At 35.6% G+C, this 18,865-nt stretch overlaps 1 non-coding gene across 1 annotated transcript; it reads right to left on the reverse strand.

The window, feature by feature from the left end:
- Positions 1 to 4,630: 4,630 nt before the first annotated feature.
- On the reverse strand, positions 4,631 to 4,737 carry LOC120252224. The gene has a single exon (XR_005533766.1). It is a non-coding gene; the product is annotated as a small nucleolar RNA R71 (small nucleolar RNA).
- Positions 4,738 to 18,865: the final 14,128 nt, after the last annotated feature.

Raw genomic sequence — 18,865 nt, forward strand, 5'->3', positions numbered from 1 at the left:
AAGAAAGGATTAAGTTAAAGATTGAAAAATATGAGACATTGTACAAAATATATATATGTTAGGGTTTTTGAATCAAAAGCTGGTAAGTAGGAGAAATTAAGAAAAAGAAAACATACGATTCGACTTTTGATTGAAAAAATAGAGCAACGATACGAAAAAGAAAACATAGGATTAGGGTTTTAATTCAAACATAGTAGGCATTCGGGAAAGGAAACATAGTTTTATTGTTTGATTGAAAAATAGGAGAATATTTCTATAACAAAACATGGGATTAGTGTTTTTGATTCTAAGATTTTTAGACATTCAAAAAGATAACATATGATTAGGGGTTTTGATTCAAAACAGTGTAAGCGATTCCAAAAATAAAAACATAGGGGTTAGGGTTTTTGATTGACAGAGACTGATTATTATAAGAAAACATAGTGTTGCGGATTTTCATTCAAAACAAGTAGATATTACATATTGGATTAGGGTCTTGATTGAAAAATAAGAGAGCATTACGAAAGAAAATATAGGATTGTGGTTTTGATTGAAAAATATGAGACATTCAGAAGCAAATACACATATTTTTGGGTTTCATTAAAAATTAGAAGACATTCCCAAAACATAAAGATAGGATTTGTGTTTTGATTCAAGAAAATGAGACATTCGAAAGAAAAGCAAAAGGATTAGGGTTTTGATTAAAAAATTGAAAAATAGGATACATTCCATAAAGAAAATATATGATTAGTGTTTTTGATTCAAAAATATCATACGATTCGAAAAGAAAAATAAAGGATTAGGTTTTTATTGCAAAATAGCGAGACATCCTTAAAAAGAAAACAAAGGATTTGGGTTTTGATTGAAAAATAAGGAAACATTACAATAAGAAACCATACGATTAGGTGTTTTGATTCTAAGATAGTGGACATTCTGAAAAGATAACATAGGATTAGGGTTTTTGATTCAAATATAGTAGACATTTCTATATATAGGATCAAGGTTTTGATTGAGAAGACATTATTCTAGGAAAAACATAGGATTTGTATTTTTATTGAAAAATAGAGTAGACATTGCAAAAATGATAATATAGGATTAGGGTTTTGATTGAAAAGATAAGAGCCATTTTGAAATGAAAAACATAGGATTCAGGATCTTCATTGAAAAATATGAGACAACTGCAAAAAGAAAAATAGGACTAGAGTTTTTCATTACAAATAAGAAGACATTCACAAAATAAAAAAGTAGGATTTGAGTTTTCAATCAAGAAAATGAGATATTTGGGAAAAAAAAATAAAGGATTATGGTTTTGATTCGAAACTGGAAAATAGGACACATTCAGAAGAAAACATATGATTAGTGTTTCAAATTATAACAGACATTCCATAGCGAGAAAAGATTAGATTTTTATTTAAAATAAGTAGACATTCCGAAAAATTAAACATAGGTTAGGGTTTTGATATAAAAATTGAGAAATATGAGATATTAAGAAAAAGAAAACATAGTATTCGAAGTTTCGATTGGAAGATAGGACATATTCCAAAAAGAAACCATCGGGATACGGTGTTGATTGAAAGATAGTAGGAAATTGAAAAAGAAAACATAGGAATAAGGTTTTTGATTGAAAATTAGGAGACATTACTTTAAGAAAAATATAGGATTACGGTTTTGGAATGAAAATTGGGAGAGAATAACTATAACTAAATATAGGATTAGTTTTTATAGTAGACATTAAGAAAAAGAAAACATAAGATTCGGGTTTTGATTGAAAGATATGAGACATATCGAAAAGATAGCATATAATTATGATTTTTATTCAAAAATAGGAGGCATTATGAAAAGAAAACATAAAGCTATTATTTTGATGAAAAATAAAACATAACATTAGGGTTTTGATTAAAAAGCCAGAAAAATAGAAGCATTCAAAAGAAAAATGTATTATTAGGGTCTTGATTCAAAAATCCTAATCTCATGTTTTCTTTTCAGAATGCATCATATTTTTCAATCATACTCCTGATCTATGCTTTTTCTTTTGGGAATGCTTGCTATTTTTAATCATACCCCTAATCCTTTGTTTTTCTTTTGATGTCCCTCTATTTTTCAATTTTTAATCAAAAGCCCGTAATCCTATGTTTTTCTAATAATATGTTTTGATTGAAAGGCAAGATTAGGGTTTTTGATTGAAATGTATCGTATTTTTAATCAAAACCCTAGACTTATGTGTAATGCCTCCTATTTTTGAATAAAAATAATAATTGTATGTTTTCTTTTCAGAAAATCTCTTATGTTTCAGTTTAAACCCAAATCCTATGTTTTCTATTTTCTAGTCTACTACTTTTTGAATTAAAATCATGATCCTATGATTTTTATAGTAATGTCTCCTATTTTCAATGGAAAACACTAATCTTATATCGGAATGTCTCACTATTTTTAACCAAAAACCTAATACAATGTTTTTCTTTTGGGAATGTTTGTAATCAAAACCCAAATCATATGTTTTCTTTTCTACAATGGCTCCTATTTTTTTAAATCAAAACAATAATCGTATGTTTTCATAATGTCTCATATATTTTAACCAAAACCCTAATCCTATGTTTTCTTTCGGAAATGTCTCCATACTTTTCTATTTTTAATCAAAAGCAAAAACACTCATGTTTTTCTTATAGTAATGTTTTTGATTGAAAATCTAAGATTATGGCTTTTGATTGGAATGTAAATATATTTTTAATCAAAACCCAATTCTTATGTCGAATGTAGTCATATTTTTGAATAAAAAAATCACAATCAATGTTTTTCTCTTTGTATATCTCCTATCTTTCGAGTCAAAAACAGAATCCTATGTTTTTCAATTTTTAGTGTCTACTATTTTTTAAATTAAAAACCATAATCCCTGTGTTTTCTTATAGTAATGTATCCTACTTTTCAATCAAAACACTAATCCGATATTTTTTTTTGAATGTCTACTGTTTTTGAATAAAAACTCTAATCCAATGTGTTGTTCTAGGAATGTTTACTATTTTCTTTTCTCACAATCCTAATTCAATGTTTTCTTTTGGGAATGCATCCTATTTTTGAATCAAAACCATATGTAGGAATACCTCCTATATCAAAACAATAATCATATGTTTTCTTTTGGTAATGTATCAAATTTTTTAATCAAAACCCTAATCATAAGTGTTTTTGGAATTTCTCCTATTTTTCAATCAAAACCCTAATCATATGTTTTCTTTTCGGAATGTCCACTATTTCTAAGCCAAAATCCTAATCCCATGTTTTCTTCTCGAAATGTCCCGTTTTCAGTTTTTAATCATAACCCTGGTATCATGTTTGATAAGTGCTTGTGTATTAGTATTATGAAGTATTCTTTTCTTACGATGAGCATTATGTTTCTCAGATTTTATCCCTAATACATGTGTATTTGTGTTCTTTTGTGCACGTAAGGTTGTGTAGACAAATATAGAAGAAAGAAGCCAAAGTAGATTGTAAGTGCACTTAGTTGATGAAATCTTGGAGTGAACAAACGTGAAGACACAAGTTGTGCTCAAAGACATGCGAGTCTGTGCCAACCTCCGTGGTGTTCAAGGAAATATGCAAATTGGAGGGGCACAAAGGCCATCACACTCGTGTATTCTGACTTGTGCAAAGCTAGCAAGATTGTTGTTAAATGTGCTTTTGTTTAAAGATGCAATGCAATCTATAGTGTAGACGTGTACCTGTTTATGTTGTCTCTATGAAGAGTGTGGATTCGGGAGTATTTTGGCGGAGTACTGCAGTAGACACTGTAACAGGCACTGGTGCAAATCACTGTACCAATTTACTATGGTTGTTACTATTTACAGGCGGCAGAAAATCGATTTCCTGGAGATTCACAAGGACATGTGAAAATTCCACACGCCCTTGTGGATGCCCGATTTCAGCCCTATTTAAATCACAATTTCAGTCCGATTTAAGGGTCCTTCTTTCCATCTTTTGGCTATCATTTCTCTACCATTGGAGCCGCTCGCGGCTAGGGTTTGGAGAGGCTTTGGCTAGGCTTTGGCTATTTTAGCTATTCAATATTTATTCTATTTTACACTTTCTTATTCTTCCAACATTCTGATTTGTTTTTCTTTCTTTCGTTGTAACTCCAAGTTATGACCCGAGGGAACTCTTCAATATTGGTTGAAGGTGATCCTGAACTTGAACGAACATTTCATACAAGGGGTAAAGAATTTATGCAAGAACAGACAAATTAAGCTGAGGTAGAAGGTGCAGGGTCAGATATAGCAGAACAGAATGGCCAGCAGAGGACACTATCTAATTATCCCAGACCATCAGTTCTTGGCACACAATCTAGCATTATGCGGCCACCGATCACTGATTAGAATTTTGAGCTTAAGCCAGCATTTATCCAAATGTTATAGCAGTAGGCACAATTTAATGGTTTGGCCGATGAGGATCAATCAATCACATAGAAAACTTCTTGGAAGTGTACAACATGCTCAAGATCAATGGTGTTACGGATGATGCTAACAAGTTGAGGGCCGTCCCGTTTTCCTTGAAAGAGAGAGAGAAGCAATGGCTACATTCATTACCTAAAGCATCTATCACTACATGGGAGGAGATGGTAGAAGCTTTTCTTGCCCGATATTTCCCTCTCAAAAAATTTACAAAGCTTAGGAATAAAATATCCTCTTTTGTGGAAACAGAATTGGAGTCTCTATTTGAGACATGGGATAGGTTCAAGGATCTCCTACGGAAATTTCCTCAACATGGGTTCCCCGAGTAGATGATCATTCATACTTTCTATAATTGGTTGAATCTGAGCACAAGATAGTTACTTGATGCTATTGTAAGAGGCACCTTAGGGAGCAAGACAACGGAAGAAGCCCAGCTTCTCATTGAAGCAATGGCTATGAAAAGTTATTAATAGAACACAAAAGACAGAAAGAAGGTAGCTTTACTTCATGAGATTGACGCAGTTACTTCATCGGCGGCCCAAGTGGAGTCTTTGAGCAAGAAGTTAGACACTCTAACTTCTATTAGAGTGATGGGCGTGACTAGTTGCATAGGTTGTGCGGAAGGACATGCTACATCGGATTGCCCTATTTCTATTGGTGGTACATCCTCAGTAGAACAAGTGGACTTTATGGGTAATGCAATGAGAAACCAAGGCAATCTATATAGCAATACCTACAATTCAGGTTGGAGAAGCCACCCAAATCTTTCATGGAGTAATCAAGAGCAACAGAAGATAATGGCACCACCACGGTTTCCAATAACAATAACAAGCCCCGAATATGGAGAACCGAGTTTCAAGGTTGTAAAACCAGATGCCCGATCTAGAGAAGCTTTAACCAAGTTCATTCATTTATCGAGATATAAGATTTCAATCGGTTGAAGCCACACTTCGCAACGACACCAGCGTCATTGCACAATTTGGAGAGTCAAGTGGGGAAAATTGCAAAAATCATTATCGGAGAGACCTCAAGGAAGCTTGCCCAATAACACGAAACTAATCGGAGAGAACATGTGAATGGGATCACTTTGAGAAGTCATCATGAGATTGAGGGGTAGGCTTCTAAGCGAGAAGACCAATCGTTTGAAAGCATCCGAGATTGTGGAGGTTGAGGAGAGAGCCAATTAAGAGAAGAAGTTGGTATCCCCACCTTACAAGCCAAGAATTTCTTATCCTTCATGATTGAAGAATGACCAAAATAATGAACAATATAAGTAGTTCTTGGGCCTATTCAAGTAGTTGCACATCAATATCCCATTTGTGGAGGATTGTCTCAAATGCTTCGCTATGCAAAGTTTCTCAAAGACCTCTTAACCAACAAGAGGAAGTTGGAGGAGACTGCATCTGTGATCCTAGATGCTTCATGTTCGGTGGTGTTACAAAAGAATTTGCCGAACTAGAAGAAGTACCACAGAAGCTTCACATTCCGTGCAAACGTCATTCCTTATACATTCTTCCAAAAGTTAGGATTGGGAGAGCCTAGGCCCACTCGGATGACATTACAATTGGCAGACCAAACAGTTAGACATCCGAGGGGCATCATTGAAGATGTACTTGTGAAGGTTAACAAGTACATATTTCCTATGCACTTTGTAGTGTTGGATGTTGATGAGGATATTGATGTCCCGCTGATACTTAGGAGGCCATTCTTGCACACTTCTAAGGCTCTCATTGACATGTATGGCGGGGAGTTAACTTGACGAGTTGGGGATGACAAGCTTACAGATTGCCTCGCCGAAGCCATGAGTCATTCTAGACTTTGATGATACTCTTTACTTTCTTGACACTATTTATGAACTAATAGATGAATATATGCAGGAAATGATGCATCCAGACCCATATGAAAGGGTGCTAGACCAAGAAGTGGAGAATGAAGAAGTCATGATGCTTGGTCTAGAGGATAAGGTGCAACCTATCTCGGGGATCATGAAGAAGATGCTCCAGAAGATGAAGCGTGCAAGGAGACACCACAAGAAATGCCCTAAGGCTAATGAGGATGAGCAAGAATGGAGTAAGGGTGACAAACCCTTGTGCGGTAACAAACTTGATAACTCCCCTTCTACGTTCAAAAGACTATGTTCATCATGATTACAATTCATGGGTAAGAGGGAAACCTTTATCTATGAGCCCCCATGAGCTAAGGTCAGGTACGTCAAGCTAAGTGACGTTGAACAAGTGCTTCTTGGGAGATAACCCAAGTCTTCACTCGCTTTTTCTAGGTATTAGATAGTGTTTGCATAAATAAGAGCTTGAGTGTTGGTGTCTTGATCTTTTTACATCCTATTGATGCAATTTTTCTTGTGGATTATTGGTGTTATCATGTTCTTAATTGTGTGTGGCGAATTTTTCTTGGTCGTTCGAGCGCTTTTTCATGATTCTCTGGTTACTTTCCCATAATATAGGCAGTCTCTGTATCTGTATAAGTGTGCAAAAATTTTTTATATGGTCTGTAATTTTTTCTAAGTCTACTAGAGAAAACACATGGCCGCGTGGAAATTTCCACATGGGCATGTGTTTCTTTATAGATGTTTAGAGCTTTATCTTGAGAAGACACAGGGGCATGTGTCTACCCCTATATCTGACCCTTTAAACTGCACACGGGCATGGGGAATCTCCACACGCCGGTATGAAATTGTAGAGAAAATCCCCTCCATCGTGAGAAGATACAGGGATGTGCGAATGCCCCTATGAAGGGCCTTGTGAAGGTCCACGACCATGTGGAATTTTCACACAAGCGTGTGAAACACTTAGAGATATTCTCATGTGGACAAAGGAACCACAGGGCCGTGTGGGTGCCCCTGTGGGTCGGGTATACGGGCGTGGGTAATTTCCAAACCGTGTGTGGATGCGTTCAGAGTCAAAGAGTACTATCCCGAGAGCACCCAAGGGTGTGTGTCTCTACCCCTGTGAAGCTCCCCTGTGGAGTCACAGAGGCGTGGATAATTTCCACACGCCCGTATGGATGTACACAATTCAAAAGGATGCGATTTCTCTTTATAAATCTTGTTTCGTCTTTTTCATTTTTCACACTCCCAAACACTTTGAGAACACATCCTTGCACTCTCCTAGCCTTTCACCGTCGTTTTAGAGAGATTTGACTCGAGTTTTCCGGCCGATTTTCAAGGTTTTTTTATCTTCATCTTGTTAGTAAACACTTATTCTCTCTTTTATTCATCATACTTGATTTTTATTCAATTAAAAACTGTTGAATGTGCTTTGTTTTTGATGTTTAAATGATGAATGTATGTTTTAGAAAGCATTTTAGAATGAATTTATGATGTATTTTTGTAGCGTATCACATAGTGGCTCTGCGGGTTTCACGCCTCGCGGAACCACACGCAGGCGTGGAATTTCCACAAGACCTTGTGGATTTCTACATAATTGTTATTTTGAATGAATTTGATCGATTTATTTTCAATTCTTGCAGATATGGCCGCAAAACATAGAAAATGGCCAGCAAACATCCACGCGAGCCCTCACCTGATCTGGAACAGATGGAGTTTGCGATACTCGAGCACCAGGCTAAGTTTGAGTGACTATTGAAACTCAAGTTTGGACAAACTCGATTCCCGGACTTGAGTGCACTTAGAGAGGTTTAGGTCACAGATGATATGGCCGATGAGGTTGACAAGCTGTTGTCAGTGGGTAGCTGGAGGAGATTACTGTCTATTCGCCCGCCAGCTATCCATATGTTGACACTGGAGGTATTATCGTCATTCGAGTTTGACCGGTCTTACAGTAGTTTCGATAGCGTTAACGTGATATAGTTTAAAGCATTTGAATATCACTATAGTATGAGCGTCACACAGTTCTTGATTCGGTTGTGGTTATACGACGAGGACTTTACTACCATAGAGGAGTATGACCTGCTTCCTACAGATTACCCAGGTAGCTTGACTCCTCAGCGCTTGTATCGAGTATTATGCAGCCATAGTCAGTATGAGCTAGGGGTGTCAAAGGCTACTTGTCTATCTCGGCCAAGCTACAGATACATTCAAGCCATCCTAAGCAGATCAGTGAATGGCCACGGCGATAGTTCAGGTGTTCAGAGTCGATAGGAGCTTCTCTACTTGTATTCCATGGTATAGAGCCATCCGATTCATCTTGGCCACATACTAGCAGAATTCCTGAGGTATCAGGGTCAATATGCCAGGATTAGAGTGCTTTTCTCTGGTTCCTATATTACTAGACTCATCATGGGGATGGGTCTGTGGGACGCTATTAGAGGGCCGAGAAGATGATCGTACCTACCTCCTGGGTATAGAGACACTGAGATAGATGGGTACGTTACAGAGATAGCCGAGGGAGGAGATGATGTTGCAGAGTGTTCCCAGCCGGCGCAGGAGCCCCAGCCTGAGCAAATAGAGACCGAGAAGCCCCCTGCTGCATAGGAGACACCTCTAGTGTGCCTGTTTTATATGTCTCGAGCCAATGATCATTATGAGAGGCTCAAGAGTATTATAGGGGTGCTTCGGACTTAGATTGCTGAGGTTCGCGCTACACAGGCCACGAACCACAAGGAGGTCATGACGCGTCTCAACATTTTACAACTGATTCTTGAGGGAGACGCGACATCTCCATTTGTTATGCGACCGAGGACTCCTCAGGCATCCCCAGCACCAGTTGATCCAACAGCACTTACTACTTCACTAGCAGCTGTAGGGGAGCTCGAACACGACACCGATGCTTGATGCGTCTTAACTTTTCTTTGTTCTTATTTTTTGTATTTCATTTTCCGTATTGTATTTTGGACTTGTACTACTCAGAAATGATCTTCATTCTGAGTTTATCTTTTTTTTTCATTATCTCGAGTTGTATTTCATTGCTTTATCTTTATATACTCTTGTTCGATTTTGTTTTTGTTGAGCTTTACTGAATCCCCCTTGTGTATACATGTAGATGGTCTTGTGAGTATGGAATTTGAGGACTAGCCATAGACACGGTCAATGTGACTTTCACATGGCCGTGTGTGCTCCACAACCCATTGGAACTCAGCTCTCAAGTAATATAGGTCCATCAAATGTACTATTAGGAGTTCAGGGGAGTATTGTTTCAGTTGTCCACCTTCACATATAATCTTGAATGTTATACTCTTTATTGTGCTTGCAAAATTTATTTCTATATGTGAGAACATATTGTTTACTTGGTAGCTTTGTTAGAATTGAAACATGAACTGGGATCGATCTTGGATGTTCCTCCTTATCAAGATACGGGCTCAAGTTTCATGGAAGAAAAACCAAACCACAAGGCAGGCACATTCTGCTCTTTATTGAATGATGTAGACAAACCCTTATATGAAGTTTATGCCAAGTACTCAAAGTTATCAGCTTTATCACAACTACTAAATTTAAAATCTGATTTTTAACACGAGTGAAGCATGGTTTGATAGTCTTATGGTGATGATTAAGAATATGCAACCACAAGATGAATGCTTGCCTAATAACTTCTATTGAACAAAGAAGAAGATAAAAAGTCTAGGTATGGGCTATGAGCAGATAGATGTTTGTCAAAACAATTGCATGTTGTTTTACAAAGAGGCTGCTAAACTTGACCACTAAGCTATGTGTGGGCATCCATAGTATAAGATTAGACAGTTGGGGAAATCAAGAAAGGGGGGAAAAAGCGAATTCCTTGCAACATTTTATGCTATTTCCCACTTATACCGAGACTTCAGAGGCTCTACATGTCTGCAAAGACAGCTGAAAACATGATATGGCATATGACTAATAAAAGCATTGATGGAGTTCTTAGGTATCCAGTTGATGGGGAGGCATGGTAGCACTTTAATCAAATGTACATATCTTTTGCACAAGAATCCCACAATGTGAGACTTCGGTTATGTGCAGATGGTTTTAGTCCTTTTGGACCTGCAACAAAACCATATTCTATTTGGCCGGTAATGCTTATTGTTTACAATTTGCCACCTTGGATGTGCATGATTCAATCATATATATTTCTTAATATGGTTATTCCAGGGAAAAATAAGTCCAGGACAAAACATTGATGTGTTCTTGCGGACTTTGATAGATGAATTGAAATAATTATGGAATAATGGTATCCTAACATATGATGCTTTTAAGAAACAAAAGTTCACAATGAGAGCATCATTGTAATGGACAATTAATGATTTCCCGGCTTATGGCATGTTGTCTGGTTGGAGTACTCACAGAAATTTATCATGCCCCTTTTGAATGGGCCATATTAACTCCTCAGGTTGTTTCATGGGAGGAAGCCATGCTTTTTCTTTTGACATTGCCAATTTTTACGAAAAGATCATCCTTTTAGGAGGCAAAAATATAATTTTTCTGGATATTACATGGGGTATTAAATGCAATGAAGATAAGCTTATGGGGTTTAGAGAAAGTTATAATTGGGTGAGGAAAAGTATATTTTGCGAGTTACCTTTCTAGCACACAAATCTTATACACCATAATTTAGATGTGATACATATTGAAAGAAATGTCTTTGAGAATGTGTTTAATATGATAATGGATATAAAGGGAAAAACAAAAGACAACATAAAAGCTCATAAGGACTTGCCAATGTATTGCACTAGCAAAGAATTAAAATTGGTAGAAACTAATGGTCATATTTACATCTCACAAGCCTAGTTCACTTTGGAGCAAAGAAGATAGGAAATGTGTTTGCACATGGGTGAAACAGTTAAAACTTCCTGATGGTTTTGTATCAAATATATCTCAGTGTGTTAATGAAGATGAATACATGTTTTATGGGTTGAAAAGTCATGACTGTCATGTCTTAATGCAATGTTTACTGCCAATTGTCATACGTGATATGGTGACCAACTTTGTATATGATGCAATCACTGAATTGTCACATTTAGGACCGGTGCAATATCGTTGGATTTAACCGTTTGAAAGTTAGTATTCCGTTGCATTTTCTATTCTAATATTTTACATTTTAACCTAAACTTTATAGTTCCTTAATTTTATGATGTTTAAGTTTTTTCCTCATTTAAAAAAATGTGAAAAATCAAGCATGTGTGGAAAGATCTATATGCGAGGCATATATCATACAAGAAATTTCATCATTTTGTTTGATGTAATTTGAATCTACTGTGGAAACAAGATTAAATAATGCACCTCGCAATGACGATGGTGGAAACGCAGAATGTGTAGGACGCCTTTCAATTTTCTCTCATCCTGGTCAACCTTTGAAGCCAATGAATAAGGCTAGATTTCTAGAAGACAAAGAACATTATGCTGCAAAGCTATATGTACTTATGAATTGTAAGGAGATATATCCATATGTTGAGTAAGTATTGTTTTGTAACTACTATTTATCGAGCAAAATACAAATTTAAACTTAATCAACATCACTAACTTTATTTTCTTACATATAGGATGTTCGATGAAATGATAAAAAAGAATGTGTGAATATATCTGACAAGAAACTAAAGAAATTACAAGATACAAGTTTTCCAAAATGGTTTAGACAATTTGTAAGTTTTGTTAAAAAATATGGTTGTATCACTAGTGAATGAGTATATTTGTGACAAATTATTGATCTATGTCTTGCACATTTAGGTGGCTAAACATAAAGATGAAATTGATCCTCGTGTTGTCGAAATGTCGTATGGTCCTGGATGAATTGCTCAATGTTACAAAGGTTGTTTATAAACGGTTTCAAGTTCCACACCTAAGACTACGGGAATAACCGCAATACAAAAAATAGTGGAGTTTGCATGAAAGGAAGTTCTTACAATGATCATGAGAGAGATTTTTATGGTGTCTTGGAGGATATTATACAATTAGAGTATTTTGGTGTTGTAAACAAAATTATACTTTTAAATGTCATTGGTTTGATATAAGAAAGGGGTTAAGGTTGATCCTCGTCATGGTCATGTTGAAAGTAAACACAAATAAGCAATTCTTAGCAATGAACCATTTGTTTTAGCCTATCAAGATCACCAAGTTTGTTATATTCCCTATCCCTCTAGTAAGAGAGATCGCCGTGATTGGTGGGTCATTTTAAAAACAAAGGCAAGGAGTACATTTTATGTTTCTACAAGGAAGACTCATGAAGATAGTACAGCTGATTTAGTTGATGACATTTATCAAGAATATGAACTATGCATTTCTACATATGTTACTCCTTTAGAGGAGCTTGAAAACCCAATTGTCTCTTGCTAATGGTATATTTGAGGAGATAAATTCATTTGTTGAAGAACAACAACAAGTTGAAGATGAAGTTAATGAAGATGATGATGAAGATGAAGATGACAATGGTGATGAAGATAGGGACGATAAAAAAACAATGTGGGACGATGGAGATGATGGAGATGAATATGAAGATGACGAAGAAAAAATGATTTTCATTACTCCGATGATAATTAAGAGCTTTTAATATAGTACTTGTCAAGGACATATATTTTTCTATCTAGACTCATCTATGGTCATTTATATAATTTACTTATTTTTTTCATGAAAAAAATTGTTAATCTCTCCATTTATTTGATGAACAAAAATTTATCATGCCTATGAAATGTTTTTTTCTTTTTAGTTCATTTTAAGTTTTTTTCACTAATGTACTCACTCAATATATGTTTGCAATTTGTATAACGTAGTCACTAGCTTATAGGCTAAATGTATATATTTTTTGTTGTTCACGAATATTGTTTAATTTTGGTGTGTATGTTTTGGTTATTATGATCATCACTAATGTATGTATTTTTATTGTTCATGAATATTGTTTAGTTTTTGTGTGTATGTTTTGGTTATTATGGTAGACACTAATGTATCATCAATATGAATATTGTTTAATTTTTGTATTAATATGTAGCTAAAGATTTTCAATTTTAATTGGTCTTAACAATTAATGTTTTTTTGCAATAGTGCTACAATGGTTAGACTAAAAGATTACAAGACAAAAAATAAAGGTAAAGGTCCAGTAATTGAAACAAGCAATAATCGTTTATGAGTGCATTTCATATCATATTCACTGACCCTCTTTCCATTCATTTATTTGTTTCATGCGCATAAACCAGGGGTTCAAAGTGAATTGGAGTGAATTCAGGGAGTAACTGAGCAGAAGAATTAAGTTTCTGCTAAGTTTCATAACAAACACAGGTATCTCACAACCATGCGTTGTCCCCCTTAATACCCCAGCTTGGAGATGAACAAGTAAGTATTCAAGTATGATCATCCCCTCAGACCAGACACGGTCTCTGCATGACCATGCGCGTTCTCTTGAAAATCTCAGCCTGAAGATAGTTTCTTCTAAACAAGGCTACAAGATCTGGAAGCTCTTTTCATCTTTGTTCTGGGATTCTTTTCTCCACCGCGAGGACTAGGATGAGATCGAAGATCAGGCTTCACCATGCCATCTAGGGAGATCAAAGGCGAGTTGGAGGCATAGGAGAAGTGGGGTTAGCACCAAGGAAGATCACTTTGCTTAGGAAGGGGAGAATCATGTCTTCTTTTTCTAGATTTTCAATTGTTTCTTTCTTGTTGTACTCATCCATGAGGCGCTAATCGTCCACAATGCCCCGGGGTGTTAAATTACAATGTTTTGTATGCTTTGACTAATTTTTTTTTTATGTCTACAGAGTTCTTTGGATCCTAGTGTTAAATCTTGTCTTATATAGCTTGAAGCGTTTGATTTGCACAAATTCTTTAGTAAATTTGGTGTATGGATGACCATAGTTGTGATTGCTTAATGTGATTGCAAAATCTACATATTTGAAATGCATAATTACCCTACAAAACCAAGGTTTGTTTATTTGAGAACCATAGATGCAACCATGATTTAAAGCACACACTGGAACCTCGTGGATGTACCGGTAGACATTAGAAATAATTCAAAGCATACTATAACTTGTAGGGATCACCTTGGGGCATTGCTCTCTTATTGTCGAATACTCAACCCTAGTTTACCTGTTCCTTTCCTCTATTCTTTTTTTAGTTTTTTTGTTATGTTCTTATGTAAAACCAACCCAATCTATGTTTAACTAGAGATCAAAGAAAAACCGAGTACTTTGAGTTTTTAGTCCCTGTAGTTCAACAACTCTATCCCTCACGAGTACCGCTTAACTTCTTGCTTGCAATCCGTATACTTGTGTTGAGCACATTAAGTTTTTGGCGCCATTGCTGGGGATTGGCAACTTTTAGGAAATTTTGGAATCTAGTGATCTTGTTTGTTCATATCACTCTTTTTCTTGTGAACAAATGTCTTTTTCCCTTTGTTCTTAATCATTCTTGTTGGTTTTGTTTTTCGTTTAATCATTTTATTCTCTCAAAGCTTACTTTGACCTGTCTTTTTCATGTACCCACCTTTGTCCCTCATGGAAGAATTATTAACCACCTTGAGAAACCACCCTTTGTTCACTCAATTGTCAAGAGGATCACCAAAAAGATTAAATTGGTTGAGATGCTGCAAAAGCACAAGGCAGCCATCACTTGGAGTATCTCTGACATCAAAGGAATTAATCCATCTTTTTGCACACATTAAATTATGATGGAGGATAACAACAAACCCAAGGTTCAACCTCAGAGGAGATTGAACCCAAACATAATCGAGGTAGTAATGAAGGAAGTAAAGAAACTTCTAGATGTTGGGATAATTTATCTAATTTCAGACAGTCCTTGGGTAAGTCAAGTCAAAGTGGTGCCTAAAAAGGGGGGATGACAGTGGTTTCAAATGAGCACAATGAATTGCTCCCTACATGTATAGTGACTGGGTGGTGAGCCTGCATTGATTACCGGAAGCTAAATGATGCAACTCGCAAAGATCATTTTCCCTTACCGTTTATTGATCAAATGTAGGAATGGTTGGCACGTCACAATTATAACTGTTTTCTGGATGGAATATCTAGGTATATGCAAATTCCCACGGCACCTGAAGATCAAGAAAAAACAACTGTAACTTGCCCTTATGGTACCTTCATTTACAGAAGAATGCTATTTGGCTTGTGAAATGCCCCAGCAACATTTTAGAGATGTATGATGTCAATTTTTGATAAGTTTATTAAAGACTTTACGGAAGTTTTCATTGATGACTTCTCGGTGTTCAGAGATTCTTTTGAAGGATGTTTGAAAAATCTTGAGTGCGTCCTTAAAAGGTGTGAAGAGACAAATCTAGTGCTGAATTGGGAGAAATATCATTTCATGGTATAATATGGATTTCTGCTTGGACACAAAATTTTAGGTGAGGGAATTGATGTAGACATGGCCAAGCTCGACACAATTAAGAAACTTCCCCCACCTAAGTTCGTAAAAGATGTGTGTAGCTTCCTTGGTCATGTGGGCTTCTATCAGAGGTTTATTCAAGACTTCTAAATATTTTCTAAGCCTATGATGAAACTCTTGGAAAAGGTCACACCATTTATGTTTAACTAGAAATGCCTCACTGCTTTCCAAACTCTAAAAGAAATGTTAGTCAGAGCACCGATTGTGAAGGTTCTGGAGTGGGATTGTTCCTTCGAACTCATGTGTGATGCAAGTGATTGGGCAGTTGGGGTGGTTCTAGGTCAAAGACACAACAAATAATTCCATCCAATTTACTATGATTGTGAAACTTTAATGCCAGCTCAGGGGAACTACACTACTACTGAAAAGGAATTGTTGCCTTTCATCAACGCTTTCAATAACTTTAGGTCCTACCTAGTGTTTTCCAAGGTCATAGTGTATACAGATCATGCAGCAAGATGATACCTTCTTGCCAAGACTGATGCGAAACCTCATTTGATTATATGGATACTCCTCTTACAAGAATTTGATGTGGAGATTTGGGACAAGAAAGGGTCAGAGAACTTGGTGGCCGACCACCTATCATGCCTGACACATATAGATGGAAACATTAGCAGTCACCAAAGAATCAATGATGTTTTTCCTGAAGAACATCTCTATTTAGTCCAAAAGAAACCTACTCAAAATGACAAACACCCTTGGTTTGCTGATATTTCCAACAACTTCGTGGGGTGAATTATTCCATCATAGTTCTCGTACCAACAACAAAAAAAAAAATCCTATCCGATGTCCACTATTATTTTTGGGAAGACCCTTTCTTGTACAAACTGTGTGCTGACCTAGTAGTCAGCCATTGTGTTTCACATGTGGAGGGATGGAAAATCCTGGAACACAGTCATGCAGGAATAGTGGGAGGTTAGTACAGTGCAAACCGCATAGCTGAGTAGGTTTTGGAGGCCAGTTTCTTTTGGCTGATACTATTTCTGGATGCTCAAAAATTTGTCGGATCATGTGATTAATGCCAGAGGAGTGGGAACCTTTCCAAACTTGATGAAATGAAACAAAGCCCTATGTAATAGTGTAAACTATTCGATGTGTGGAGGATTGATTTCATGGGACCTTTCCCAAACTCAAATGGAAACAAATATGTGCTAGTAGCGATGGACGATGTGTCTAAGTGGGTAGAGGCAAAGGCTCTTTCTTCAAATGATGCAAGAGTGGTACTCAAATTCTGAAAAACATATTCTCCCAGTTCGGTACCCCCAGAGCAATTATCAATGATCAGGGGACACACTTTTGCAACACTCAGTTTAAAAGGTAATAAAGAAGTATGGTGTCAACCACCGTATTGCCACCACTTATCACCCCCAAAATGAGTGGTCAAGTTGAAGTCACAAACCGGAAATAATGAGAATTATGGAAAAACGTTCATCATAATAGGAGTGATTGGTCGAGCGGTTGGTGACGCTCTTTTGGGCCCTCTGAATAGCATATAAAAACTTCTACAGGGCACACACCACATCGGTTGGTTTACATCGGTTGGTTTACTATTTTTGAATCAAAACCCTAATCTTATGTTTTCTTTTCGTAATACATCCTATTTTTGAATCAAAACCCTAACCCTATATTTTCTTTTCGAAATGTGCCCTATTTTTCAATTATGAATCAAAATCCTAACCCTTTGATTTCATTTCGGATTGTCTCATTTTTTTTAATCAAAACTCTAATCCTATCCTTTGTTTTTAGGAATATACGCTAATTGTTAATCAAAACTCTTATATAATGTCCCGAATGTCTCATATTTTTCAATCAAAGCGCTAATCCTATGTTTTTTCATGAGTGCCTCCCTGTTTGTCAATCAAAACACTAATCCTATGTTCTCTTTCCAAAATGCCTACTATTTTTGAATCAAAACCCTAATTCTATGTTTTCTGTTGGAAATGTCCCCTATTTTTTAATCGAAACACTAATCCTATGTTTTCTTATACTAATGTCTCCTATTTTTCAATCAAAACTCTAATCTTATATTTTCATTTCAAACTGTCTCATATTTTTCAATCAAAACACTAATCTTATGTTTTCTTTTGGAAATGTCTGCTATTCTTCAATCAAAAACCTCATCCTTTGTTTTCTTTCAGAATGTCTACTATTTTTCTAAAAACAAAACACTAATCCCATGTTTTTGTTTTCAGAATGTCTCCCATATTTTAATGAAAACTATAATCCTTAGTTTTTTTTATAATAGAAAAACTGAATAGTATTTTGATTGAAAGATAGACGACATTCCCAAAAAAAAACATAGGATTTGGGTTTTTGATTATAAAAATAGAAGACATTAATATAAGAAAAATAGGATTAGGGTTTTTGATTCAGAATAGTAGACATGCTTAAAAAGAAAAACATAGAAATTAGGGATTTTTAATTGTAAAATAGGAGACATTATTTTAGAAAAACATAGGATTAGAGTTTTGATTAAAAAATAATAGATATTCTGAAAAGAAAACATAGGATTAGGGTTTTTATTGAAATATGAGAACATTCCAAAAAGAAAAACATACGATTAGGAGTTTTCATTCCAAAAATAGTGAGACATTCTAAAAATAAAACTATCTGATTTGGGTTTTGATTGAAAAATAGAGTTACGATTAAAACAAAGGATTAGGGTTTTTGATTAAAAAACATAGACATTCCAAAAATAGAAGAAAGGATTAGGTTTTTTATTGGAAACTGAAAAATAGTAGACATTCCGAAAAGAAAACATGGTATTAGGTTTTTGATTTAAGAATCTTAGACATTTCACATAAGACTATGGTTTTTGATTGAAACTTAGGATATATTACTATAAGAAAAAACATAGGATTAGGGTTTTGATTTAAAACTTAAAAATAAGGGACATTTCCAACAGAAAACATTGGTTAGAGTTTTTGATTAAAAGCGAGTAAATGGGAGACATTAAGAAAAAGAGAAAACATGTCGATAAATGGGATTTTCATTAAAGGTAAGAGAACATTCGAAAAAGAGCGAATTAGTGTTTTGATTGAAGAATAGGAGACATTGCTAAAGAAAACATGGGGTAAAGATTATGATTTTTATTTAAAAATAGGAGGCATTGCGAAAAGATAACATAGGATTAGGGTTTAAATTCAAAAATAGTAGACAATACGAAAACAAAAAATAAGAA

The sequence above is a fragment of the Dioscorea cayenensis genome, chromosome 20, assembly GCF_009730915.1.
Source record: "Dioscorea cayenensis subsp. rotundata cultivar TDr96_F1 chromosome 20, TDr96_F1_v2_PseudoChromosome.rev07_lg8_w22 25.fasta, whole genome shotgun sequence".
Taxonomy (NCBI): Eukaryota; Viridiplantae; Streptophyta; class Magnoliopsida; order Dioscoreales; family Dioscoreaceae; genus Dioscorea; species Dioscorea cayenensis.